Below are 26,705 nucleotides of genomic sequence, written 5' to 3' on the forward strand. Positions count from 1 at the left end.
TCAGAGCGGAGATTTAAAAAGAGGGGGAGCTGCGAGTCTGAACGGACATTTAAAAAGAGCGGCAGCTGCCAGTCAGAGCGGAGATTTAAAAAGAGCGGGAGCTGCGAGTCTGAGCGGAGATTTAAAAAGAGTGGGAGCTACGAGTCTGAGTGGAGATTTAAAAAGAGCGGGAGCTGTGAGTTGGAGCAGCGATGTTGAAAAGAGCGGGAGCTGCGAGTCAGCGGAGATATAAAAAGAGCGGGAGCTGAGAGTCAGCGGACATTTAAAAAGAGCGGGAGCTGCCAGTCAGAGTGGAGATTTAAAAAGAGCGGGAGCTGAGAGTCAGAGCGGACATTTAAAAAGAGCGGGAACTGCCAGTCAGAGTGGAGATTTAAAAAGAGTGGGAGCTGAGAGAGTGAAGATTTAAAAATACCGGGCGCTGAGTGTCAGCGGAGATTTAAAAAGAGCGGGAGCTGTGAGTCGGAGCAGCGATTGAAAAAGAGCGGGAGCTGAGAGAGTGGAGATTTAAAAAGAGCGGGAGCTGAGAGTCAGAGCGGAGATTTAAAAAGAGCAGGAGCTGCGAGTCAGAGCGGAGATTTAAAAAGCAGGAGCTGAGAGTCAGATCGGAGATATAAAAAGAGCGGGAGCTGCGAGTCAGCGGAGATGTAAAAAGAGCGGGAGCTGCGAGTCAGCGGAGATATAAAAAGACCGGGAGCTGAGAGTCAGCGGAGATATAAAAAGAGCGGGAGCTGCGAGTCAGAGCGGACATTTAAAAAGAGCGGGAGCTGAGAGTCAGTGGAGATTTTTATTTTTTCATAAATTTAGAGTACCCAATTCATTCTTTCCAATTAAGGGGCAATTTAGCGTGTTCAATCCACCTATCTTGCACATCTTTGGGTTGTGGTGGCAAAACACACGCAAACACGGGGAGAAACAAACGGACAGTGACCCAGAGCTGGGATCGAACCTGGGACCTCGGCGCCGTGAGGCATCAGTGCTACCATTGCACCACCGTGCTGACCATTGCACCACCGTGCTGCCCTATCAGCGGAGATTTAAAAAGAGCGGGAGCTGTGAGTGAGAGCGGACATTTCAAAAGAGCGGGAGCTGCCAGTCAGAGTGGAGATTTAAAAAGAGCGGGAGCTGTGAGTGAGAGCGGACATTTCAAAAGAGCGGGAGCTGCCAGTCAGAGTGGAGATTTAAAAAGAGTGGGAGCTGAGAGTCAGAGTGAAGATTTAAAAAGACCGGGAGCTGAGAGTCAGCGGAGATTTAAAAAGAGCGGGAGCTGTGAGTTGGAGCAGCGATTGGAAAAAGAGCGGGAGCTGAGAGTCAGAGTGGAGATTTAAAAAGAGCGGGAACTGCGAGTCAGAGCGGACATTTAAAAAGAGCTGGAGCTGCGAGTCAGAGCGGACATTTAAAAAGAGCGGGAGCTGAGAGTCAGAGCGGACATTTAAAAAGAGCGGGAGCTAAGAGTCAGAGCGGACATTTAAAAAGAGCGGGAGCTGCCAGTCAGAGCGGAGATTTAAAAAGAGCGGGAGCTGCGAGTCAGAGCGGACATTTAAAAAGAGCGGGAGCTGCGAGTCAGAGCGGAGATTTAAAAAGAGCGGGAGCTGCGAGTCAGCGGAGAGTTTTATTTTTTCATAAAATTAGAGTACCCAATTCATTCTTTCCAATTAAGGGGCAATTTAGCGTGTTCAATCCACCTAACTTGCCCATCTTTGGGTTGTGGTGGGGAAACCCATGCAAACATGGGGATAATGAGCAAATGGACAGTGACCCAGAGCCGGGATCGAACCTTGGACCTTGGACACGGGGAGAAGCAAACGGACAGTGACCCAGAGCTGGGAACGAACCTGGGACCTCGGCGCCGTGAGGCATCAGTGCTACCATTGCACCACCGTGCTGACCATTGCACCACCATGCTGCCCTATCAACGTAGATTTAAAAAGAGCGGGAGCTGTGAGTCGGAGCAGCGATTGAAAAAGAGATGGAGCTGAGAGTCAGAGCGGAGATTTAAAAAGACCGGGAGCTGAGAGTCAGAGCGGAGATTTAAAAAGAGCGCCAGCTGCGAGTCTGTACGGACATTTAAAAAGAGCGGCAGCTGAGAGTCCGAGCGGAGATTTAAAAAGAGCAGGAGTTGCGGTCGGAGCGGAGATTTTAAAAGCGGGAGCTGAGAGTCAGAGCGGAGATTTTAAAAAGCGGTAGCTGCGAGTCAGAGCGGAGATTTAAAAAGAGTGGGAGCTACGAGTCTGAGCGGAGATTTAAAAAGAGCGGGAGCTGTGAGTTGGAGCAGCGATGTTGAAAAGAGCGGGAGCTGCGAGTCAGCGGAGATTTAAAAAGAGCGGGAGCTGAGAGTCAGCGGAGATTTAAAAAGAGCGGGAGCTGCGAGTCAGAGTGGAGATTTAAAAAGAGCGGGAGCTGAGAGTCAGAGTGGAGATTTAAAAAGAGCGGGAGCTGAGAGTCAGAGCGGAGATTTAAAAAGAGCGGGAGCTGTGAGTCGGAGCGGCGATTGAAAAAGAGCGGGAGCTGAGAGTCAGAGCGGAGATTTAAAAAGACCGGGAGCTGAGAGTCAGAGTGGAGATTTAAAAGGAGCGGCAGCTGCGAGTCATTGCGGACATTTAAAAAGAGCGGCAGCTGCCAGTCAGAGCGGTGATTGAAAAAGAGCGGCAGCTGCGAGTCAGAGCGGAAATTTAAAAAGATCGGGAGCTGAGAGTCAGAGCGGAGATTTAAAAAGCGGGAGCTGCGAGTCTGAGCGGAGATTTAAAAAGAGTGGGAGCTACGAGTCTGAGTGGAGATTTAAAAAGAGCGGGAGCTGTGAGTTGGAGCAGCGATGTTGAAAAGAGCGGGAGCTGCGAGTCAGCGGAGATATAAAAAGAGCGGGAGCTGAGAGTCAGAGTGGAGATTTAAAAAGAGCGGGAGCTGAGAGTCAGAGTGAAGATTTAAAAAGACCGGGAGCTGAGAGTCCGAGCGGAGATTTAAAAAGACCGGGAGCTGGGAGTCAGCGGAGATTTAAAAAGACCGGGAGCTGTGAGTCGGAGCAGCGATTTAAAAAGAGCGGGAGCTGAGAGTCCGAGAGGAGGTTTAAAAAGAGCGGGAGCTGAGAGTGGAGTTTTAAAAAGACCGGGAGCTGTAAGTCAGCCGGAGCTGAGAGGGACCCTCTGAGTAGCGGCTGAGTTTGAAAAAGCAATCCAGCAGTGATGTCATAGGAAACTGGTAAATTCATTGGGTGGTAAGTAACTGCTAATTTGCATGACCTATTCTCGGTTGCTTTCAGATTAAAGATAAAAAGATAAATTTTTTCCAGATTTGAAAAAACTTAATTGAATAAAATAGAAATGCAGGGCTGGTTGGTGTGTTGTTCCTGCAGGATGTGGGAGCTTGTTGACCCCATTGTGGTTCCTAGTGACCACATCTGTAGTAAGTGTTGGTTGCTTGAACTCCGGATGAGCTGCAGTCTGAGCTTCAGATGCTGCGACACATCAGGGAGGGGGAGAGGTACCTGAACACTGTGTTTCAGGAGGCAGTCACATCCCTTAGACTAACTAACTTGAATTCAGCCAGTGGTCAGGGGCAGGAGGGTGTGGCTGTCAGTGAGGCAGGTGGAGCGTTCCAAGAGGTCGGGTTGCAGGAACCTCCGCCTTTATCCCTGTCCGACAGGTTTGAGAGTCCTGTTCCCTGTGTGGATAGGAACGGGGACTGCAGGGAGCATGAGCAAACTGACCACAGCACTGTGGTACAGGGAGCCATTCAAGTGGGGGTAGAGAAAGGAAATGTCAATTGGGAATAATAGTGTGACCGGGATTGAGTATCCCATAGATTGCATTGCCTGCATGTTGCTCAGGGTCGGGATATGCAGAGGAACTTGGAGTGGGAGGGTAAAGATCCAGTTGTCGTGGTCCACGTAGGTACCAACCCCCACATAGGTAGAACAGCAATTCAGGTCTGCTGAAGGAATAGAAACAGCTTGGGACTAAATTAAAACGCAGAACCAAAAAGGTAATAGGCTCTGGATTAATACCTCAGCCACGAGGGTGGCACAGGGTCGATAAGATTAAAGAGATAGTTGCGTGTGGGACAAATGGGTTTGAATTCATGGGACATTGGCACCAGTACTGGGGAAGAGGGGACCTGTTCTGATGGGACAGTCTTCACCTGAATCAAGCTGGGACCAGAGTCCTGGTGAATTGCATAACTAGGGCTTTAGATAGGGCTTTAAACTACATAGTTTGGCCGGGGGGGGGGGGGGGGGGGTGCGGGGGGGAAGAGTTGGGGGGGGGGGGGGGGGAGGGTTCAGTTGCATGGAAAAATAGAAAACCAATGTTAAAGGAGAAAGTGAAAGTGCAGGTTAAAGATAAAGGGCGGGATGCTCAGACCCCCCCGCCGCGTCAGAGAATCGCCGGGGGCAGCGTGAATTCCGCTCCGACGCCGGCTTTCAGGCAGGGGCGGGGATTGCACCGGTCGGGGGCTGTTGGCAGCGGCCCAACCCCCCGGCGATTCTCCGGGCCCCGATGGGCCGCGCCGCCACATGTTTTTGTCCAGTCCAGCCGGCGTGGATCAGACAAGGTCCATACCGGCGGGACCTGGCTTTGTGGGCGGTTAGCGGGGTCCTTGGGGGATGGGGGGGGGGCGAGGGGGGGATCCGGCCCAGAGGGGGCCCCCATGGTGGCCTGGCCCGCGATCGGGGCCCGCCGATCTGCGGGCGGGCCTTTGCCATGGGGGCACTCTTTCCCTCCGTGCCGGCCTGTGTAAGGCTCCGTGATGGCCGGTGCGGAGAAGAAATCCACTGAGCATGCGTCAGAACACGCTGCCGCTCCTGTGCATGTGCCAACTCGCGCCGGCCAGCAGAGGCCCTTCGGCGCCGGTTGGCGCGGCGCCGGCCTAGGATTCCGCACATTCCAGGTGGCCCGACGCCGGAGTGGTTCACGCCAGTCTTTGGCATGGTACGGCCCACCCCGCCGATTGTGGGAGAATCCCACCCAAGGACTTTAAACAAGTTAAAGGGGCTGAGGGCTCAGGAGAGGTTAGTAAAGTTTACAGAGCAAGTAATAGATCAGAGAGTGTGGAAAGTGGCAGGAATCCAGCTTCAGGTCCAGGAAAAAATGGGACAATTATGAGAAGGGGCGTGGTCAATGCAGGACTGAGGGTGTTGTACCTAAATGCGGGCAATATACTAACCAAGGTAAATGAGCATGTTGTGCACATTGAAATTGGCGGGTACGATGCTTTGGGCATCACAGAGACGTTGTTACAAGGGAATCACGGCTGAGATCCAAATATCCTAGGATATGTGTCTTATCGAAAGGACAAGCACATGGACAGAGGGGCGGAGTTGCATTGTTAATAAGAAATGAACTGAAATTGATCGCGAGAAGCGATATAGGGTCGGAAGGCGTAGAATCTGTGGGGTAGAGTTGAGGAATAGCAAAGGAAAAATGACTGATGGGAGTTATGTACAGGCCCCTAGCAATAGTCAGGATGTGGGGCAGAAAATAAATCAAGAGATAGAAAAGAAAAGACATATGAGAAAGGCAATATTACAATAATCATGGGGGACTTCAATATGCAGGTGGACTGGGAAAATCAGTTCGCGGATCCGAAAAGAAGTAATTTGTGGAATGACTACGAGATGGTTTTTATGGAGCAGCTTGTGGTAGTCCTTTTAGGGAACAAGCAATGCTGGATTTGGTGATGTGTAATGAGGCAGATGTGATTAGGGAATTTAAGGTGAAAGAATCCTTAGGGAGCAGTGACCACAATATGATAGAATTTACAATGCAGTTTGAGAGGGAGAAGCTGGATTCCGATGTAACGGTATTACAATTAAATAAGGGTAACTACAAAGACATGAGGTAGGAACTGGCCAGAGTTGATTGGAAGGGGAGCCTAACAGGGAATACAGTGGAACAGCAATGGCTGGAGTTATTGAGGGTTATCATAGATTATCATAGAATTTACAGTGCAGAAGGAGGCCATTCGGCCCATCGAGTCTGCACCGGCTCTTGGAAAGAGCACCCTACCCAAGGTCAACACCTCCACCCTATCCCCATAACCCAGTAACCCCACCCAATACTAAGGGCAATTTTGGACACTAAGGGCAATTTATCATGGCCAATCCACCTAACCCACACATCTTTGGACTGTGGGAGGAAACCGGAGCACCCGGAGGCAACCCACGCAGACACGGGGAGGATGTGCAGACTCCGCACAGCCAGTGACCCAAGCTGGAATCGAACCTGGGACCCTGGAGCTGTGAGCAATTGTGCTATCCACAATGCTACCATGCTGCCCAGGGAGGCTGCCTAGGGAGGCACAAAAGAAATTCATCCCAAGGAGGAGGAAACATGATAAGCGGTGGACAAGGCGCCAATGGCTGACGAGGGAAATCAAGGACAGCATAAAAATAAAGAAAAAGCATACATTGTGGCGAGGATTAGTGGGAAGTTAGAGCATTGGGAAGCCTTTAAAAGCGAGCAGTGGACAACTTAAAAATAAATAAGGGGGTAGAAGATGGAATGAGTGTAAGCTAGCTAGTAATTTCAAAGAAGATTGCAAGATTTTTTTGAAATGTAAATGGTATGAGAGAGACAAAAATGGACACTGCACCACTGGAAAATGAGGCTGGAGAAGTAGTAAAAGGGAACAAAGAAATGGCGGAGGAACTGAATCGGTACGTTGCATCAGTCTTCACAGTGGAAGACACCAGTGGCGTATCAGAACTTCAAGAGGGTCAGGGGGTAGAGGTGAGTGAAGTGGGCATCCCTAAGGAGAAGGTGCTGGGGAAACTGAAAGGTTTGAAGGAGGATAAATCACATAGACTGGATGGACTACACCCCAGGGGTCTGAAGGAGATTGCGGAAACATTGGTGGCGATCTTTCATGAATCACTGGGGGCAGGGAGGGTCCTAGAAGATTGGAAAATGTAACACCTCTGTTTAAGAAGGGAGGAGGCAGAGACGGGGAAATTATAAGCCGGGAAGCCTGACTTTGGTAGTTGGTAAGATTTTAGAGTCTATCATGAAGGATGAGATTGTGGAGCACTTAGAAGTAGATGGTAAGATAGGACTGAGTCCGCATGGATCCATCAAAGGGAGATTATGCCTGACAAATCTGTTAGAATTTCTTAAGGAGGTAACTAGGAAGTAAGACAGAAGAACCAGTGGACGTGATATATTTGTATTTCCAGAAGGCATTTAACAAGGTGCAGTACAGGAGGCTGCTAAATAAGATAAGAGCCCATGGTGTTGGGGGGCAAGGTACTGACCTAGATAGAGGATTGGCTGACTGGCAGAAGGCAGAGAGTGCGGATAAAGGGGTCCTTTGCAGATCGTGTCCCGTGGCGTTTCGCAGTGGTCAGTGTTGGGACCACAGCTATTCATGATGTACTTTATTGATCTGGAAGAAGGTCCCGAGGGCATTGTTGCTAAGTTTACAGATGGTACAACGATGTGTAGAGGGACAGGTTGTGTTGAGGAAGCAGAGAGGCTGCAGAAGGACCTGCACAGGCTAGGAGAGTGGGCAAAGAAAGTGGCAGATGGAATACAATGTCGAAAAGTGTGAGGTTATGCACTTTGGTAGAAAGAATAGAGTCATAGACAATTTTCTAAATTGGAAAAAGCTGAGGAAATCAGAAGCTGAAGGGGACTCAGGAGTCCTAGTTAAGGATTCTCCTAAGGTTAACATCCAGTTAGGAAGGCAAATACAATGATAGCATTCATGTTTTGAGGGCTCGAATGCAAGAGCAGGGATGTATTGTTGAGGCTGTTTAAGGTTCTAATCAGACCCCATTTGGAGTATGGTGAGCAGTTTTGGGCCCCGTATCTAAGGAACGATGTGCTGGTCTTGGAGAGGGTCCAGAGGAGGTTCACAAGAATGATCCCGAGAATGAAGTACTTGTCATATGAGGAGTGGTTGAGGACTCTGGGTCTGTACTCAATGGAGTTTAGAAGGATGAGGGGGAATCGCATTGCGACTTACACAATACTGCGAGGCCTGGATAGAGTGGACCTGGAGAGGATTTTTCCACTTGTAGGAAAAACTAGAACCCGAGGGCACAGCCTCAGACTGAGGGGATGATCATTTAATACAGAGATGAGGAGGAATTTCTTCAGCCAGAGGGTGGTGAATCTGTTGAACTCTTTGCTGCAGAAGGCTGTGGAGGCCAATTCACTGAGTGTCTTTCAGACAGAGATAGATAGGTTCTTGATTAATAAAGGGATCAGGGGTAATGGGGAGAAAGCAGGAGAATGGGGATGAGAAAAATACCAACCATGATTGAATGGTGGAGCAGACTTGATGGGCCGAGTGGCCAATTCTGCTGCTTTTTCTTATGGTCTTATGCTGTGACTGTATCGATTGTCTTTGAACATAGATGGATAAACAAATGCTTTACAACAATCCTCACATTTCCGCAACAAAGATTCATCCAGATTCGAAACGTTAGCTTCCTTCTCTCTCCACAGATGCTGTCAGACCTGTTGGGATTGCCCAGTATTTTCTGCTTTTGTCTCATTTCCATGGTGTGGCAGTGGCCGAGTCACAGTAAAACAGGAAGTGGAGTGGTGTCATGTGAGAGTACCTTTTAAGAAATGGGTGTGTATAAATGGGTGTGTATATAAATATCTGTAGCGAGAGTACCTGTACGAAATGGGTGTTTACTACTGCAGTGATGTCAGAGTGGGTGGAGCTGGGCGGTCTGTCAGCTTTTTACTTTCATTTTGGGCTGCTGCAGGGTGTGTTTTAGTTTCGTTTTCAGAGCTGGATAGCTGCAGTCACAGCCAGAAGGTGCATTAGAACAAAGAACAAAGAAATGTACAGCACATGAACAGGCCCTCCAAGCCCGTGCCGACCATGCTGCCCGACTAAACTACAATCTTCTACACATCCTGAGTCCGTATCCCTCTATTCCCATCCTATTCATGTATTTGTCAAGATGCCCCTTAAATGTCACTATCGTCCCTGCTTCCACCACCTCCTCCGGTAGCGAGTTCCAGGCACCCACTACCCTCTGCGTAAAAAACTTGCCTCGTACATCTACTCTAAACCTTGCCCCTCTCACCTTAAACCTAATTGACCCCTCTACCCTGGGGAAAAGCCTCTGACTATAAACTCTGTCTATGCCCCTCATAATTTTGTAGACCTCTATCAGGTCTCCCCTCAACCTCCTTTGCCCCAGTGAGAACAAACCGAGTTTATTCAACCGCTCCTCATAGCTAATGCCCTCCATACCAGGCAACATTCTGGTAAATCTCTTCTGCACCCTCTCTAAAGCCTCCACATCCTTCTGGTAGTGTGGCGACCAGAATTGAACACTATACTCCAAGTGTGACCTAACTAAGTTTCTATACAGCTGCAACATGACTTGCCAATTCTTATACTCAATGCCCCGGCCAATGAAGGCAAGCATGCCGTATGCCTTCTTGACTACCTTCTCCACCTGTGTTGCCCCTTTCAATGACCTGTGGACCTGTACTCCTAGATCTCTTTGACTTTCAATACTCTTGAGGGTTCTACCATTTACTGTATATTCCCTACCTGCATTAGACCTTCCAAAATGCATTACCTCACATTTGTCCGGATTAAACTCCATCTGCCATCTCTCCGCCCAAGTCTCCAAACAATCTAAATCCTGCTGTATCCTCTGACAGTCCTCATCGCTATCCGCAATTCCACCAACCTTTGTGTCGTCTGCAAACTTACTAATCAGACCAGTTACATTTTCCTCCAAATCATTTATATATACTACAAAGAGCAAAGGTCCCAGCACTGATCCCTGTGGAACACCACTGGTCACAGCCCTCCAATTAGAAAAGCATCCTTCCATTGCTACTCTCTGCCTTCTTTGACCTAGCCAGTTCTGTATCCACCTTGCCAGCTCACCCCTGATCCCGTGTGACTTCACCTTTTGTACTAGTCTACCATGAGGGACCTTGTCAAAGGCCTTACTGAAGTCCATATAGACAACATCCACTGCCCTACCTGCATCAATCATCTTAGTGATCTCCTCAAAAAGCTTGAGCAAGTTAGTGAGACACGACCTCCCCTTCACAAAACCATGCTGCCTCTCACTAATACGTCCATTTGCTTCCAAATGGGAGTAGATCCTGTCTCGAAGAATTCTCTCCAGTAATTTCCCTACCACTGAAGTAAGGCTCACCGGCCTGTAGTTCCCTGGATTATCCTTGCTACCCTTCTCAAACAGTGGAACAACATTGGCTATTCTCCAGTCCTCCGGGACATCCCCTGAAGACAGTGAGGATCCAAAGATTTCTGTCAAGGCCTCAGCAATTTCCTCTCCAGCCTCCTTCAGTATTCTGGAATAGATCCCATCAGGCCCTGGGGACTTATCTACCTTAATATTTTTTAAGACACCCAACATCTCGTCTTTTTGGATCTCAATGTGACCCAGGCTATCTACACACCCTTCTCCAGACTCAACATCTACCAATTTCTTCTCTTTGGTGAATACTGATGCAAAGTATTCATTTAGTACCTCGCCCATTTCCTCTGGCTCCACACATAGATTCCCTTGCCTATCCTTCAGTGGGCCAACCCTTTCCCTGGCTACCCTCTTGCTTTTTATGTACGTGTAAAACGCCTTGGGATTTTCCTTAACCCTATTTGCCAATCACTTTTCGTGACCCCTTCTAGCCCTCCTGACTCCTTGCTTAAGTTCCTTCCTACTTTCCTTATATTCCACGCAGGCTTCGTCTGTTCCCAGCCTTTTAGCCCTGACAAATGCCTCCTTTTTCTTTTTGACGAGGCCTACAATATCTCTCGTTATCCAAGGTTCCCGAAAATTGCCGTATTTATCCTTCTTCCTCACAGGAACATGCCGGTCCTGAATTCCTTTCAACTGACATTTGAAAGCCTCCCACATGTCAGATGTTGATTTGCCCTCAAACATCCGCCCCCAATCTATGTTCTTCAGTTCCCGCCTAATATTGTTATAATTAGCCTTCCCCCAATTTAGCACATTCATCCTCGGACCACTCTTATCCTTGTCCACCAGTACTTTAAAACTTACTGAATTGTGGTCACTGTTACCGAAATGCTCCCTTACTGAAACATCTACCACCTGGCCGGGCTCATTCCCCAATACCAGGTCCAGTACCACCCCTTCCCTAGTTTGACTGTCTACATATTAATCTCTCTCTGTAATCTAAAGATTGTAAATCGATCCTGGTGATTTAAAACTAATAACAGTAATGACTTTAACCTGATGTGCTTCTGTTAAAAGGTGTTTTATGTCTTATGGATGTTAAAAGGAAATCTTAAAGGATTACTTAGTGTTGTCTTCTTTGGGGGTTGTATTTGAATTAATTTAAAAAAAAAAAGATATATTTTATTCAAGATTTTTTGGCCAAACATAACAGCACATAGTGTTTCCTTTATACATCAATAAAACAATATAAATAACAATGGCCAGTTTTAAACAAATAAATAAATAATATTTGAACAAAATCAAAAACAAAACTAAATGGCAACTGCCTTGTCCACGATAAAGACTCCAAAAATACAATCCAACAATCCAATATACAATTACATATACCAAATACCTATGCATATACAATAACATCCCTGAGAGTCCTTCTGATTCCTCCCCCCCCCCCCCCCCCCGGGTTGTTGCTGCTGTCTTCTTCTTTTCCATTCCCTCTATCTTTCTGTGAGGTATTCGACGAACGGTTGCCACCGCCTGGTGAACCCTTGAGCCGACCCCCTTAGAACGAACTTAATCCGTTCCAACTTTATAAACCCTGCCATGTCATTTATCCAGGTCTCCACACCCGGGGGCTTGGCTTCCTTCCACATTAACAATATCCTGCGCCGGGCTACTAGGGACGCAAAGGCCAAAACATCAGCCTCTTTCGCCTCCTGCACTCCCGGCTCTTCTGCAACCCCAAATATAGCGAGCCCCCAGCTTGGTTCGACCTGGACCCCCACCACCTTCGAAAGCACCTTTGCCACCCCCACCCAAAACCCCTGTAGTGCCGGGCATGACCAGAACATGTGGGTATGATTCGCTGGTCTTCTCGAGCATCTCGCACACCTATCCTCTACTCCAAAAAATTTACTGAGCCGTGCTCCAGTCATATGCGCCCTGTGTAACACCTTAAATTGTATCAGGCTTAGCCTGGCACACGAGGACGATGGGTTTACCCTACTTAGGGCATCAGCCCACAGCCCCTCCTCGATCTCCTCCTCCAGCTCTTCTTCCCATTTTCCTTTCAGCTCATCTACCATGATCTCCCCCTCGTCCCTCATTTCCCTATATATGTCTGACACCTTACCGTCCTCCACCCATGTCTCTGAGATCACTCTATCCTGCACCTCCTGCATCGGGAGCTGCGGGAATTCCCTCACCTATTGCCTCGCAAAAGCCCTCAGTTGCATATACCGAAATGCATTCCCTTGGGGCAACCCATATTTTTCCGTCAGCGCTCCCAGACTCGCAAACGTCCCATCCACGAACAGATCTTTCAATTGTGTTACCCCTACTCTTTGCCATGCTCCAAATCCCCCATCTATTCTCCTCGGAACAAACCTATGGTTATTTCTTATCGGGGACCGCACCGAGGCTCCCGTCCTTCCCCTATGCCGTCTCCAATGCCCCCAAATTTTCAGTGTAGCCACCACCACCGGGCTTGTGGTGTATTTCTTCGGTGAGAACGGCAACGGCGCCGTCACCATAGCTTGTAGGCTAGTCCCCCTGCAGCACGCCCTCTCCAATCTCTTCCACGCCGCTCCCTCCTCTTCTCCCATCCACTTACACAGCATTGAGATATTGGCGGCCCAGTAGTACTCACTTAGGCTTGGTAGTGCCAGCCCCCCTATCCCTACTATGCTGCAAAAATCCCCTCCTCACTCTCGGGGTCTTCCCGGCCCACACAAAACTCATAATACTCTTCTCAATTCTTTTAAAATAAGCCTTCGTGACCACCACTGGGAGGCACTGAAACACAAAAAGGAATCTCGGGAGGACCACCATTTTAACCGCCTGCACCCTCCCTGCCAATGACAGGGACACCATGTCCCATCTCTTAAAGTCCTCCTCCATCTTCTCCACCAACCGCGTTAAATTTAGCCTCTGCAATGTACCCCAATTCTTGGCTATATGGATCCCCAAGTACCGAAAGTCCCTTGTTACCTTCCTTAACGGTAAGTCCTCTATTTCTCTGCTCTGCTCCCCTGGATGCACCACAAACAACTCACTTTTCCCCATGTTCAATTTATACCCTGAAAAAACTCCAAACTCCCCAAGTATCCGCATTATCTCTGGCATCCCCTCCGCCGGGTCCGCCACATATAACAACAAATCGTCCGCATACAGAGATACCCGGTGTTCTTCTCCTCCCCTGAGTACTCCCCTCCACTTCCTGGAACCCCACAATGCTATTGCCAGGGGCTCAATCGCCAGTGCAAACAATAATGGGGACAGAGGACATCCCTGCCTCGTCCCTCTATGGAGCCGAAAATATTCAGACCCCCGTCTATTCGTGACTACGCTCGCCATCGGGGCCCTATACAGCAACTGTACCCACCTGATATACCCATCTCCAAAGCCGAATCTCCTCAGCACCTCCCACAAATAATCCCACTCCACTATATCAAATGCTTTCTCGGCATCCATCGCCACCACTATCTCCGCGTCCCCCTCTGGTGGGGGCATCATCATTACCCCTAGCAGCCTCCGTATATTCGTATTCAGCTGTCTCCCCTTCACAAACCCAGTTTGGTCCTCATGGACCACCCCCGGGACACAATCCTCTATCCTCATTGCCATTACTTTGGCCAGAATCTTAGCGTCCACGTTCAGGAGGGAAATAGGCCTATAGGACCCGCATTGCAGCGGGTCTTTTTCCTTCTTTAGGAGGAGCGATATCGTTGCCTCTGACATAGTCGGGGGCAGCTGCCCCCTTTCCCTCGCCTCATTAAAGGTTCTCATCAGTAGCGGGGCCAGCAAGTCCACATATTTCCTATAAAATTCAACTGGGAATCCGTCTGGTCCCGGGGCCTTCCCCGCCTGCATGCTCCTAATTCCTTTCACTACTTCCTCCGTTTCAATCTGTGCTCCCAGTCCCACCCTCTCCTGCTCCTCCACCTTAGGAAATTCCAGCTGGTCCAGAAAACACATATTCTCTCCTTCCCATCCGGGGGCTGAGCTTCATATAATCTTTCATAGAATGCCTTGAACACTCCATTCACCCTCTCCGCTCCCCGCTCCATCTCTCCCTCCTCATCTCTCACTCCACCTATCTCCCTCGCTGCTCCCCTTTTCCTCAGTTGGTGGGCCAGCAACCTGCTCGCCTTCTCCCCATATTCGTACTGTACACCCTGTGCCTTCCTCCACTGTGCCTCTGCATTACCGTAGTCAGCAAATCAAATTCTACATGTAGCCTTTGCCTTTCCATGTACAGTCCCTCCTCCGGTGCCTCCGCATATTGCCTGTCCACCCTCAGAAGTTCTTTCAGCAACCGCTCCCGTTCCCTACTCTCCTGCTTTCCTTTATGTGCCCTGATTGATATCAGCTCCCCTCTAACCACTGCCTTCAGCGCCTCCCAGACCACTCCCATCTGGACCTCCCCATTATCATTGAGTTCCAAGTACCTTTCAATACACCCCCTCACCCTTAAGCACACCCCCTCGTCCGCCAATAGTCCCATGTCCATTCTCCAGGGTGGACGCTGTTCTTTTTCCTCCCCTATCTCCAAGTCCAGCCAGTGTGGAGCGTGATCCGAAATAGCTATAGCCGTATACTCCATCACCTTCGGGATCAGCGCCCTTCCCAAAACAAAAAAGTCTATCCGTGAATAAACTTTGTGGACATAGGAGAAAAACAAAAACTCCTTACTCCTAGGTCTACTAAATCTCCAGGGGTCTACTCCTCCCATCTGGTCCATAAAGTCCTTAAGCACCGTAGCTGCAGCCGGCCTCCTTCCGGTCCTGGACCTCGATCTGTCCAGCCCTGGTTCCAGCTCCGTGTTAAAATCTCCACCCATTACCAGCTTCCCCGCCTCTAGGTCCGGGATACGTCCTAGCATACGCCTCATAAAGTTGGCATCATCCCAGTTCGGGGCATATACGTTCACTAAGACCACCGCCTCCCCCTGTAATTTGCCACACACCATCACGTATCTGCCCCCACTATCCGCCACTGTGGTCTTTGCCTCAAACATTACCCGCTTCCCCACTAGTATAGCCACCCCCCTGTTTTTCGCATCTAGCCCCGAATGAAACACCTGCCCCACCCATCCTTTGCGTAGTCTGACCTGGTCTATCAGTTTCAAATGCGTCTCCTGTAGCATAACCACATCTGCCTTAAGTTTCTTTAGGTGTGCGAGTACCCGTGCCCTCTTTATCGGCCCGTTCAGCCCTCTCACATTCCACGTGATCAGCCGGGTTGGGGGGCTCTTTTACCGCCCCCCCCCCTTGTCGACTAGCCATCCCCTTTTTTTAACCAGCTCCTCACCCGGTTCCCACGTAGCTGTGTCCCCCCCAGGTGGCGCCCCCCCCCGCCCCGCCCATCCCACCCCATACCAGCTCCCCCTTCTCCCCAGCAGCAGCAACCCAGTTAGCCCCCCCCACCCCCCTCCGCTAGATCCCCCACTAGCGTAATTGCACCCCCCATGTTGCTCCCAGAAGTCAGCAAACTCTGGCCGACCTCGGCTTCCCCCGTGACCTCGGCTCGCACTGTGCGACGCCCCCTCCTTCCTGCTTCCCTGTTCCCGCCATAATTATCATAGCGTGGGAACAAAGCCCGCGCTTCCCTTTTGGCCCCGCCCCCAATGGCCGACGCCCCCAGCTCCTCCACCTCCGTCCCTCCCTCCCCCACAACAAGGGGAAGAGAGAAAAGTTACCGGGTCGCAGGATTAACAACTTAAAAATCATCTCTCCTCTCCCCCCTTTTTCCCCCCCTCTTCGCCCCCCATATTCGCCCCACCACTTTGTCTCAAACGTTCTTTTTTTATATAACCCACTTATTCCAATTTCTCTTCGACAATAAATGTCCATGCCTCATCCGCCGTTTCAAAGTAGTGGTGTTTCCCTTGACGTGTGACCCACAGTCTTGCCGGCTGCAGCATTCCAAATTTGACCTTCCTTTTATGAAGCACCTCCTTGGCCCGATTAAAGCTCGCCCTCCTTCTCGCCACCTCCGCACTCCAATCCTGATATACGCGGATCACCGCATTCTCCCACCGACTGCTCCGAGTTTTCTTTGCCCATCTGAGGACCATTTCTCTGTCCTTATATCGGAGAAATCGCACCACTATGGCTCGGGGAATTTCTCCAGCCCTCGGTCTTCGCGCCATAACTCGATAGGCTCCCTCCACCTCCAACGGACCCGTCGAGGCCTCCGATCCCATTAACGAGTGCAGCATCGTGCTCACATATGCCCCGACGTCCGCCCCCTCTGCACCCTCGGGAAGACCAAGAATCCTTAAATTCTTCCTCCTCGCATTATTCTCCAGCACCTCCAGCCTTTCCACACACCTTTTATGGTGTGCCTCGTGCATCTCCATCTTCACCACCAGGCCCTGTATATCGTCCTCGTTCTCGGCAGCCTTTGCCTTCACGACCCGAAGCTCCTGCTCCTGGGTCTTTTGTTCCTCCTTTAGCCCTTCAATTGCCTGTAATATCGGGGCCAACAGCTCCTTCTTCATCTCCTTTTTAAGTTCTTCCACGCAGCGTTTCAAAAACTCGTGTTGTTCAGGGCCCCATATTAAACTGCCACATTCCGACGCCATCTTGGTTTTTGCTTGCCTTCCTTACCGCTGCTCTAATGGATCCACCGCAATCCGGCCACTTTCCTCTCCTTTTTCCATCTGTGTCCAGGGGGGATTCCCTTCTGGTTTACTGCACAGTGCTTTTAGCCGTTAAAATTGCCGATGGGGCTCCTATTAAGAGCCCAAAAGTCCGTTCCACCGGGAGCTGCCGAAACGTGCGACTCAGCTGGTCATTGCCGCACCCGGAAGTGTATGTATTTGAATTAATGGTTGCTAAGATGTTCATGTATGTTTTATAAAGGTTAACTTGAGTTCATAGAATAAACATTGTTTTGCTTTAAAAAACACTTTTCCATTTCTGCTCTGCCGCACCTGTAGAGTGGGCCGTGTGCTCCCCATACCACAATCTATTAAATGTTGTGGGTCAGGTGAACTACATGATACACTTTGGCCCATAACAGTAGATCACTTGGACTTGCTGTGCTATTCATGATGATGGCTGATCCTCTATCTCTATGCCATACTCCGGACCTCTCCCAATACCCCTCGACGCTTTGGAGCCTCGAAATGTATATATTACCATGCGAGAGTAGTTCGGCTGGAAGTCCATGCATTTTGGGAATCTTTCTGCTTGCCAAGCAATCAGTGGCCTTTTGAACACCAGGTTGTGAGGGTTCCTCGTGTAACAGAACCGTGACAGGAAGCTATGAGGGAGCACCAAACGGAAACTGGATGATGTCCGTCTCATGGGTGTACAGCTCACTGTAATGGTCACCCCACTGAGATCTGTTTATTTCTGCTGGTGATTACTTTAACTGCGTGATTACTTCAACATTTGCCAATTTCAGTGGGCAACATAGAACATAGATTAGAACATAGAACTGTATAGCACAGTACAGGCCCTTCGGCCCACGATGTTGTGATGAACTAGTCTGAAACTAAGATCAAATCAACCTACTCCCAATCATTCTAGTGCACTCCACATGCCTATCCAATAACCGCTTGAAAGTTCCTAAAGTATCCGACTCCACTACCATAGCTGAGAGTGTGTTCCACGCCCCAACCACTCTCGGAGTAAAGAACCTACCTCTGACATCCCTCCTATATCTTCCACCATGAACCTTATAGTTATGCCCCCTTGTAACAGCTACATCCACCCGAGGAAAAAGTCGCTGAACGTCCACTCCATCTATCCCTCTCATCATCTTATACACCTCAATTAAGTCACCTCTCATCCTCCTTCGCTCCCTCAACCTTTCCTCATAAGACCTACTCTCCAAACCAGGCAGCATCCTGGTAAATCTTCTTTGCACCCTTTCCAATGCTTCCACATCCTTCCTATAATGGGGTGACCAGAACTGCACACAATACTCCAAATGTGGTCTAACCAAGGTCTTGTACAGTTGCAGCATAACCTCACGGCTCTTAAACTCAATCCACCTGTTAATAAATGCTAACACACTGTAGGCTTTCTTCACGGCTCTATCCACTTGGGTGGCAACTTTCAGAGATCTATGGACATGAACTCCGAGATCTCTCTGCTCCTCCACATTTTTGACGGTTGTACCAAACATCCTCTTGATCCCATCACACAGCACATACGTTTCAGGTGTCACAGGCAGTTTGGATATCTGGACATAGACTGATCCATGTTTATTTACTCAGACTTTTGTCCCACTGTCTTGTCTACTTTCAAGTTATGCCGTGTTCCCGCTGTTGGGCTGATGATGCGCATTAGGTTGACTTTGCTTGTTGTTTCAATGGCAGATGTCACCTCTGCTGAGTGGGTCTCAAATCAGTTTTTGTTGCGGGTTCCACATTTACCAAACGTTGCTGCTGATGTGTCAGAAACGATTGAACTCAGCGACTTCCAAACTTCAGCAATATCAACATTGATTGATGAAGCTTTTATTTATACGCCTGTAAAATATATATTTTTTTACCGTTTTGCTTTGTGTTCCGTTATAATTTAATTGCTTCTAACGGTGTCACTGTGAAGGATGCGTAAGTCAGTAGAATTTTCAGCGAGGATTAATCAGCACTTTCTCACTGGAGATATTAATCAGTGGAACCATTCAGAAACTGAATTATAGATTTTGCACCAAAGCAGGATCGAAGTTAGGATTGAAGTACAAGTTCAGAATTTTATTGCTAACACGGAACCTAATATTGTCAGACTACCAGCGCTGGATGCGGTTAACAGCAGAATACAACCCCTGCAGTCACTTGTGAACTTGCTAGTGTTTCAGCAAATGCCATGACTGAGTGAAGTCCTTTCCCACACACAGAGAGGGGAATAGCCTCTCCCTGGTGTGAGTACGTCGGTGTGCACCGAGGGTGGAATGATGCCTGATGTCTTTCCACAGGGAGTGCAGCTTAACAGCTTCTCCACAGTGTGAATTCGCTTGTGCGAGACGAGGCTGGCTGACTGAGTGAACCTCTTCCCACACACCAAGCAGGTGAATGCTCTCTCCCCGGTGTGAACCCGCTGGTGTGTTCAGGCTGGAAGGCATCCTGAAGCCCTTTCCACAGTAAGTGCAGCTGAACGGTTTCTCCCCAGTGTGAATTCGCTGGTGTGTATAACCAGGTTGTCTGATCACATGAACCTATTCCCACAGGAAGGCCTTCTCAAGTGTGAATTCACGGATCTATATGAGGCAGGTGACTGAATAAATACTCTCCCGCACACAGAATACATGAACAGCATCTCCCCAGTATGGCAGCATCGATCGACTTCCAGCAGGGATGGATAATTGAATCCAATCCCACACTCTTCTCATTTCCACGGTTTCTCTGTGTGCCGGTGTTCTTGTGTCTCTCAAGGTTGGGTGATCAATCGATGCCTCAACAACACATAAAACCTGTGTATGGTGTCTCTCCGCGATGAAGGGGTGATTTTGTTTTTTCAGGTTATGGAACTGGTTAAATCTCTTTCCACAGTCAGCCACTGGAACACTCTCACTCGGGGTGTGTGTGAGAGATTGAAATGAAATGAAAATCGCTTATTGTCACAAGTAGATTTCAAATGAAGTTACTGTGAAAAGCCCCTAGTCGCCACATTCCGGCGCCTGTTCGGGGAGGCTGGTACGGGAATTGAACCGTGCTGCTGGCCTACCTGGGTCTGCTTTAAAAGCCAGCGATTTAGCCCAGTGTGCTAAACCAGGGGGATTTTAATAATAATATGATAATCTTTATTGTCACAAGTAGGCTTACATTAACACTGCAATGAAGTTACTGTGAAAAGCCTCCAATCGCCACACACAGAGGGAGAATTCAGAATGTCCAAATTACCCAACAACATGTCTTTCGGGACTTGTGGGAGCAAACCGGAGCTCCCGGAGGAAACCCACGCAGACGCTGGGAGAACGTGCAGACTCCGCACAGAAAGTGACCCAAGCCGGGAATCGAACCTGAGACCCTGATGCTGTGAAGCAACTGTGCTACCCACTGTGCTTCCGTGCCGCCCATCAGTCACACTGATGTTTGAAATGTTTTGCCACAGACAGGACAAACAAATATTTCTTCTCCCTCGCTCAGACTCTGATGAGATTTGGACCTGAATAATCAGGTGAGTTCACCATGATGTTTGATTTCAGTTTCACATCTCGTACCCTGTAGAAGGAGTTCACAAATTCTTCACTTTAAGTACAGGACAGAAATTCAGAATAAATAGATTTCATTGAACATTCCCCCCCCCCCCCTCTCTTGTTCCCTCAAAGTTTTATATCTTTGTCCGACACTTTCCTGGTTCCTTGAAATCGAGCTGAAATCCAAACTCCATCTCGCATTTCATACAAAGGTATGAATTCGGAGCTGGAACAGGCCAATCAAACTCTGGCATTCAATAAGATAATGGTTGATTTGACTATAACCGCAACCCCACATTTCCACCTATCTCTGATAACATTTCACCCCACCCCCTCCCCACAACCTCCATCTTGTCAAGAACCTATCTGTCTCTGCCTTATAAATCTATTTGAAGACTCTGTTTCCACTGGCTTAATTGGGCAACCTTTTATTCTTGAACCTAACACTATATTTTCCCACAACGGGAAACATCCTCTCCACATCCAACCTGTCAAGACCTCTTGAGGTCTTTTATGATTCAATGAGGTTTTGTCTTATTCTTCTGAACTCCAGCTGATACAAGCCCAGCCCGTCCAAACTTTTTCTCATAGGACAACCCATCCATTCCAAAAGTATGTCTACTAAACTTCTGAACTGCTTTCAATGTATTTACGTTCATCCATATATAAGGAGACCAATACTGTTCACAGTTATCCGAACGTGGTCTTACCAATGCCCTGTATAACTGAAACGTAACGTCCCAGTTTTGTATTCAACTCCTCACAAGCAATGATAACATTTTAGTCGCTTTCCTAATAACTTGCTGTACCTGCAAACTAACCTTTAACGATTCATGCATTCGGACGCCCAGATCCCTCTGCATCTTAGAGCTCTGCAACCTCTCACCATTTTAAGAATAGGCTTTTTTTTTTAACCTTCCTGCCAAAATGGCCAATTTCACATTTTTCCACATTATACTCCAGTTGTCCGAACTTTGCCGCCTCACTTGACCGATCTATATCTTTTAGTCGCCTCCTTATGTCCTCCTAACAACCTTCCGACCTAACTCTGTGCGATCAGAAGATGTAGCAACCATACCTTTTATCCCTTCAACAAAATCATTTATCTAAATTGCAAACAGTTGAGATTCCAGCCCTGATACCTGTGATGTACCACTCACTATATCTTGCCAACCACACTGATCAATTTATACCTAATCTCTGTTCACTCTCCAAAATCCTATCCCCATAACAATCTTTTTTTAAAAACATTTATTCGTTCATGTGGGCATCACTGGCTGGGTCACCATTTATTGCCCATCCCGGAGGGCATTTTAAGAGGCAACAGCATTGCTGTGGATCTGGAGTCAGAAAGACCATAAGACATAGAAGTAGAATTAGGCCACTCGGCCCATCGAGTCTGCTCCGCCATTCAATCATGGCTGATATTTTTCTCATCCCCATTCTCCTGCCATCTCCCCATAACCTCTGATTCCCCCTATTAATCAAGAACCTATCTACCTCTGTCTTAAAGACACAGTGATTTGATATCAGGTAAAGATGGAAGATTTCAAAGAATAAAGAAAAGTACAGCACAGGAACAGGCCCTTCGGCCCTCTAAGCCTGCGCTGAGCATGCTGCCTGTCTAACCTAAAACCTTATGCACTTTTGGGGTCCGTATCCCTCTATTTCCATCCTAATTATTTATTTATCAAGGCACCCTTTAAACCTTACAATCGTTCCTGCTTCCAACACCTCCTCCGGCAGCAAGTTCCACGCACCCACTACCCTCTGTGTAAAAAAGCTTTCCTTGCACATCTGCACTAAGCCTTGCCCCTCGCACCTTAAACCTATGCCCCCCCAGTAATTGACTCTTCCACCCTGGGAAAAATCATCTAAATATCCACTCTGTCCATGCCCCTCATAATTTTGTAGACTTCAATCTGGTCGGCCCTCAACCTCCATCGTTCCAGTGAGACTAAAACCAAGTTTATCCAACCTCTCCTCCTAGCTAATGCCCTTCAGACCAGGCAACATCCTGGTAAAACCTTTCTGCACCCTCTCCAAAGCCTCCACATTCTTCTGGTAGTGTGGCAACAAGAATTGAACACTATATTCCAAGTGTGGCCCAACTAAGGGTCTACACAGCTGCAACGTGACTTGCCAATTTTTATACTCAATGCCCAGGCAGATGAAGGCAAGCATGCCGTATGCCTTCTTGACTACCTTCGCCACCTGTGTTGCCACGTTCAGTGACCTGTGGACCTGTACACCCAGACCCTGTGCCTCTCAATACTCTTAAGGGTTCTACCACCTACTGTATATTTCCCACCGGTATTAGACCTTCCAAAATACATTACCTCACATTTGTCTCGATTAAACTCCATATAATATCTCACCGCCCAAGTCTCCAACTGATCTAAATCCTGCTGTATCGTCTGACAGTCCTCATCGCTATCCGCAATTCCACCAACCTTTTGTGGCGTCCACAAACTTACTAATCAGACCAGTTACATTTTCCTCCAAATCATTTCTATATATATATATATATATATTACAAACAGCAAATGTCCCAGCACTGATCCCTGTGAACACCACTGGTCACAACCTTCCATTCATAGACCCACCCTTCCATTTCTACCATCTGTCTTCTATGACCGAGCCAGTTCTGTGTTCATCTTGCCAGCTCAACTCTGATACCATGCAACTTCACCTTCTGTACCAGTCTGTCATGAGGAACTTTGTCAAAGCCTTTACTGAAGTCCATGTAGACAACATCCACTGCCCTACCTTCATCAATCATCTTCGTTACTTCCTTGAAAAACTCGATCAAGTTAGTGAGACATGACCTCCCCTTCACAAAATCATGCTGCCTCTCACTAATACGTCCATTTGCTTCCAAATGGGAGTAAACCCTGTCTCAAAGAATCCTCTCCAAAAATTTCCCAACCACTGACATAAGGCTCACTGGTCTGTAATTTCCTGGATTAACTTTGCTACCCCTCTTAAACAAAGGAACAACATGAGCTATTATCTAGTCCTCTGGGTTCGCATCTGTAGCTAGTGAGGATACAAAGATTTCTGTCAAGGCCCCAGCAATTTCCTCCCTTGCCTCCCCCAGTATTCTGGCCCTGGGGTCTTATCTACCTTAATGTTTTTCAACAAGCCCAACATCTCCTCCTTTTTGATCTCAATGTGACCCAGACATCTGCCCTTCCCCAGACTCATCATCCACCAAGTCCTTCTCTTTGGTGAATACTGATTCAGTACCTCACCCATTTCCTCTGGTTCCATGCCCTCCCTGTCCTTGAGTGGGCCAACTGTTTCCCTGGCTCCCCTCTTGCTCTTTATATATGTGTAAAAAGCCTTGAGATTTTCCTTAATCCTGTTTCCGAATGACTTTTCGTGACCACTTTTAGCCCTCCTAACTGCCTGCTTAAGTTCCTACTTTCCTTCTATTTCTCTCAGGCTTTGTCTGTTCCCAACCTTCTAGACCTTACAAATGCTACCTTTTTCTTTTGGACTAGGCTCATAGTATCTCTCGTTATCCAGGGTTCCCGAAACTTGCCATACTTACCCTTCACCCTCACAGGAACATGCAGGTCCTGAATTCCTATCAACTGACATTTGAAAGCCCTCCCACATTCCATATGTTGATTTAACCCCAAACATCCACCCCCAATCTAGATTTGTCAGTTCTGGCTGAATATTGTTAGAATTAGCCTTCCCCCAATTTAGCACTTGAACCCCTGGATCAGTCTTATCATTGCCAACAGTACCTGAAAACGTACTCAATTATGGTCACTGTTCCTGAAATGCTCCCCTGCTGAAACGTCGACCACCTGGCCTGGCTCATTCCTCAATACCAGATTCAGAATGGCCTTTTCCCTGGTTAGACAATCTACGTATGGGGCGGGATTCTCCGAGCCGTAGCGGCAGAATCCCGCTCGGCGCGGGGGCGGAGAATGGGCGTCAGACCCGAGATTGAGACTGACGCCGCTCCCGGGAATCTCCGGTCCCCGGTGAATCGCCGCCAATCGGGTGCGCATGGTCGATGCAGCGCTGTCCGGGGGCCATTGAAAGAGGCCTCCGCGGCGATTCTCCAAGTGCAGCTGGCCGAGTTCCCCCTGGTGTGGTCCTCTCATGGTTCCACCCGGCGGGCACTCGACGTGGGGCTGCAGACTCAGTTCGCGGCCGCCCTGGTGGTGGGGGGGGGGGCCTCCAGGACCAGGCCAGGCTAGCGATCGGGGACCACTGATCCACAGGCGTGCACTATCTGGTGGGGGGGGGCCTATCTTCTTGGTGCCAGTCCGCGGTGTGGGGCGGCCATGTCACGCGGGGTGGACGACACAGGCCACCGCCGTGCGCGTGGGCGGACCCCCGGCCGGAAGTGCAGGGCCCCGTAACTTCAGCCGGAGCTGCGAGGAGAACTCCGGGATCTGCTAGCCCCCTGCAAATCGGAGAATCACCCTGGACTTATTCTAGGTAAGTCCAGAGTGATTCGCGCGCATTTTCTCGCGGGCGGGGACATAACCCCATGATTGGAGAATCCCACCCATTGTTTCAGGAAGCCCTCCTGGATGCTCCTTACAAATTCTGCCCCATCCAAGCCTCTGCCACTAACTAAGCCCCAGTCAATATAAGGGAAGTTAAAATCACCCACCACAACAATCCTGTTGCTTTTGCAGCTTTCCAACACCTGCCTAAATATCTGCTCCTCTGTCTCCCACTGGCTGTTGGGAGGCCTGTAGTAAACCCCCAACATTGTGACTGCACCCTTCCTATTCCTGATCTCTACCCATACAGCCTCGCTGCCCTCTGAAGTGTCCCCCCGCAGTGCGATATTCTCCTTAATCAGTAGCGCATCTCCCCCAGCCCTTTTACATCTCCCTCTATCCTGCAAACACCTAAATCCTGGGACTTTTGGCTGCAAATTCTGTCCCTCCCTCAACCACGTCTCTGTAAAGGCAACAACATCATAGTTCCAAGTACGATACGAAGGTCTACATTTACCTGCCTTACCTGTTTCACTTTTCACATTGAAATAAATGCACTTCATTCCACCAGTCCCGCTGTATGTTGCAACATCTCCCTGCCTGCTCTTTCCTCCGAGTCTTACTGGCCCAGTTCTCTAGTCCCCCCTCAGTTATATCACATTCTGTGCTCCGGTTTCCCACCTCCCTGCCACAAGGGGCATTAGTGGAATTAGATGGACGTTTTCAATGATCATCATTAGACTTTCAACTCCAGATTTTTCTGGAATACAGATTTCCCCATCTGCCGTCCACGGAAGTGATTTGAACCCGCATCCGGATCATTTTACTGTATTCTAGAACTGTGTCAGTAGCACTACACCACCACCTCCTACCTTTAATGGGACAGGATTCACTCCTACTGAGATATCAGTGAGTTCATACGGGGGGGGGGGATCTTTAAAGTGCCCAGACCGTCAGAAGTTCCAAGGATGTCCCGTCAATGTAGTAACACTGAGCAGAAGGTGTTCGGGGGTTCTTCCTGTGGGTGTGGGTGCGGGTGTGGGCAGCACGGTAGCACAGTGGTTAGCACAATTGCTTCACAGCTCCAGGGTCCCAGGTTCGATTCCCAGCTTGGGTCACTGTCTGTGGGGAGTCCGCACATTCTCCCCGTGTGTGCGTGGGTTTCCTCCGGGTGCTCTGGTTTCCTCCCACGGTCCAAAGATGTGCAGGTGAGGTGGATTGGCCATGCTAAATTCCCTTTGTGTCCAAAATTGCCCTTAGTGTTGGGTGGGGTTACTGGGTTATGGGGATAGGGTGGTGGTGTGGGCTTGGGTAGGGTGCTCTTTCCGAGAGCCGGTGCAGACTCGATGGGCCGAATGGCCTCCTTCTGCACTGTAAATGCTATGATCTATGATCTCAGACTGTGTTGTCTGCCCTGACTAAACACCAGCACTCACACTGTTGAGAGACCAGTTCAGGGTTCAGGCTCTCACTGGACTTCACAGTACACCAGTGGGTTCACACTGCAGAGAGGACATTCACCAGCTCCCAGTGTGGGAAGTGATCCTCCCACTGGCTACTGCTTGCAAACAGGTCTGTGAAGAGGCTTGTTAATTTGTTCCATGTGCTGTGGCATCTCTCCTTTGTTTCAAACTTTAGTTTATCCCGCCTCAGGAATTCAGTCCTGCCTGAGGCCCATTCAGAGGCCTGGGGTGGCACTGCCAACCTTCACCCCAGCAGGCGTCTCCGCCTCCTGATCAATGAGGTGAAGGCCAGGGCGGCCGCGGCATTCTCTGTTCAGAGCTCTGGACGCTCTGACACCCTGAAGACCGCCACAGATGGGCACCGCTCCATCTCGACCCCCACCACCTTGGACATAGCCTGTGCCAGGGCCAAGGATGTCTCTGAACAATGAACACAGGACATCCTGAAGGGGGAGGGTGAACAGCCAGAGGTCGTAGTAC

Source organism: Scyliorhinus torazame, chromosome 4 (genome assembly GCF_047496885.1).
Source record: "Scyliorhinus torazame isolate Kashiwa2021f chromosome 4, sScyTor2.1, whole genome shotgun sequence".
NCBI lineage: Eukaryota > Metazoa > Chordata > Chondrichthyes > Carcharhiniformes > Scyliorhinidae > Scyliorhinus > Scyliorhinus torazame.